The sequence below is a fragment of the Protopterus annectens genome, chromosome 1.part2, assembly GCF_019279795.1.
Source record: "Protopterus annectens isolate FY-2018-M chromosome 1.part2, PAN1.0, whole genome shotgun sequence".
Taxonomy (NCBI): domain Eukaryota; kingdom Metazoa; phylum Chordata; order Ceratodontiformes; family Protopteridae; genus Protopterus; species Protopterus annectens.
Window position 1 is genome coordinate 430,933,686 of NC_056727.1, and position 3,314 is coordinate 430,936,999.

Here is a 3,314-nt window from a genome sequence, read left to right on the forward strand (position 1 = left end):
TGAAGGCACAATGTCTGCTAATATGTGCCTATTGTACTGCTGTACAGGGTGCCATGTCCTCTGCTGGCCACTGCATTCACACCATGCCTACTATCTGTCATCAATGTGCATGGTACTAGCAACATAGCGGGATATCCTAGGCAATAGTGTTTGTGCATGGCACATGGGTGCAGGACATATACTGGGTACTAGTAGGGTTGCATACGTTGTTCACCAGGCCTTTTGCCAGATTTAGGGGTATGACTTGCCAACACAGTCCCGTGGCTGACTGACAGCTGTACTCCTTGTGAGGTGGCCAATGTGTCATAAGATGGACATCATATAGGAAAACTACCAAATCTACTCCCCAACATGTCCAATGGTAAGACATTCACAGCCACCTCTACACAGACTCTGACAGACAAACACACACTTGCCATGTCCTGTATATGAACCCCTACTTACCATATCACACTGCAGCAATACGCTTTTAGGGCACACGCTATGGTGAATACTTGGTTACAACACACCTACAGGTGTAGACCTAGGTGGGTGACAACAGCAGGATTGATAAAGGTGATCATGTGATTTGTACAGAGAATGCTTACTCTACAAGCACTGTACTCGTCTCACGCAGGCAGACATACACACCTGGCATGTCTGGGATTAGAACACTGACCTAATTACTTTATTATACTACAGCATTACACTGTTACAGAACGCGCTACCCAGATTACTGGGTTACAGTACTCCCAGAGGTGTATTTTTAGGTGGGTGGCATCATTAGCCTTGCCAAATGTGGGTATAGGAATTGTATGGAGTGTGAGCAGTCTAAAAGCATTATTCAGTCCTCAGGCAGGCAGGGACCAACACACACACACACACACACACACACACACACTTGGCAAGTCTGGGATTAGAACACTGACCTAACTCCTTTATTACACTACAGCATTACACAGTTACAGAACGCGCTACTGAGATTACTGGGACACGGCACTCCCAGAGGTGTATTTCTAGGTGGATGACATCATCAGCCTTTCCAAAGGTGGGTATAGGAATTGTATGGAGTGTGAGCAGTCTAAAAGCATTATTCACTCCTCAGGCAAATGGGGATCAACACACACACACACACACACACACACACACACACACACACACACACACACACACACACACACACCAACACTTGGCAATTCTGGGATTAGACCACCGACCTAACTACTTTATTACACTACAGCATTACGCAGTTACAGAAATCGCTACCAAGATTAGTGGGACACAGCACTCCCAGAGGTGTATTTCTAGGTGGGTGACATCATCAGCCTTGCTAAAGGTGGGTATAGGAATTGTATGGAGTGTGAGCAGTATGAAAAAATTATTCAGTCCTCAGGCAGATGGGGACAAACACACACACACACACACACACACTTGGCAAGTCTGGGATTAGAACACTGACCTAACTACTTTATTACACTACAGTATTAAGCAGTTACAGAATGCGCTACCGAGATTACTGGGACACAGCACTCCCAGAGGTGTATTTCTAGTGGTCGACATCATCAGCCTTGCCAAAGGTGGGTATAGGAATTGTATGGAGTGTGAGCAGTCTAAAAGCATTTTTCAGTCCTCAGGCAGACGGAGACAAACACACACACGCCAGTGGTGGGAACGGAACACCTGCCTATCTACAGATCACTATTACAATTGTGCATAGTTACGAGTCATGCCACACAGACTACACATGTCAAGGCTGTCATTTTGACCTTCTAGGAATGCGGACATCAACAGGGATATTGGAAGTTAAGATGTACATGCCTGTGAACCTGTGCGTTTAAAGTAGGAATCCATCCTGACTTGGAGTATGCCCATCTGTGGAATGGACAACTACTATCACTATACAGGGTTACAATGGCCATGCCCATACACATAGCGGCACATAACCGACACAAGGTGTCACTGGGCATGCTCACACACTTAGTAGCAGAGGGCTGTTCGGAATGCATTCTGATTCTAAATATGGAAGGCCACAGTGGCCATGCTATTACAGTTAGACATAAAGAACACATTGTAATGGACTCTGGTGTTAGTAGTTGTCATTGTTAGCAGGAACGCTGCTCTACATGTATCTGACCCCGGTCTTATACACAACATCTGCTGCTGTCCGTCACCTTAGATGTACCATCTTATACCAAGCACAATACCACCACTCACAGTGATGTCTTGCTAGGAGTGGCAACTGCTTGACCAACACAATGAGCCAATGTCCTGCTGTAAAGACGAGGTTGTCCAGTGTTTCTCATTCTGGGATGACATGACTGACAGTAGACAGGCCTTTGACACATATCACATGCATCCATGATTCCAGGGTGTGGGGATAATACCCAAGTCGCATTTGCCCATATAGTGCCATTCCAAGGCAAATGTGCTAAACACAGGATGACACCCTGATACCTAAAGGACAACTGCATTGTATGCTTATGCTAACCAGTGCTAGATGTGTAGCATCCATAATCACAGCTGCTCACTGTAGATACAACAATAGGAGTACTGACATCTGTGCTGTGAGGAACACCTGGCTGAAGGCTCTGTAGTGCACAATATCACTACCACCATATACCTCAGAACCAGACATGTGGGCCATAACACAAGTACGGACCGCACCAGGTGCTGGTGTCCCCACATACACAGAGGCCACTCACATGTACTTACCGGTACTCCCACAAAAGGCATCAAAGATGAGTCAGGTGCAGGACACAGTGTCAAATGCTGCATTCTAGGATGTAAACCTCTGACACCACCATGCCCTCGGACCACCAACACGCATCCATACATGTTGTAGGACATATAAGAGTACACCACCATGAGACCGTTGACCAGTGGACTGTACCAAGCTCTACAGCAACTGTAGAGAGTACCCATGTACTGACACAGCTGCATCATGTGTTATGCAATGCAATGATACCACTGTCTGTAACCAGGTCAGCTGTACACATACCAGGGGCCCTCGGTTATTTACAGCATTAGCAGATGACTGTTACTGTACACCAGTTAACATCCTCATGTTTGGATATGACATTCATGTACCTGCCCTGGATATGTACATGCCACACACACACAACATATATGTAAATAGCATAGCGTCTGTTGTCCTTTGTGCAAACAGGTGGCTACAGCCATTACACACATGCACTTGGAATGTAGGTCCATGGCTGCTGAATGCTAACAGTACATAAGGTGTGATATCAATGTTGACAGAGGTAACATTCCCTCTGTACCGGTCACCCATTACACCTATCATATCATACAACAGTCCATGTGTCATGTATGTCATT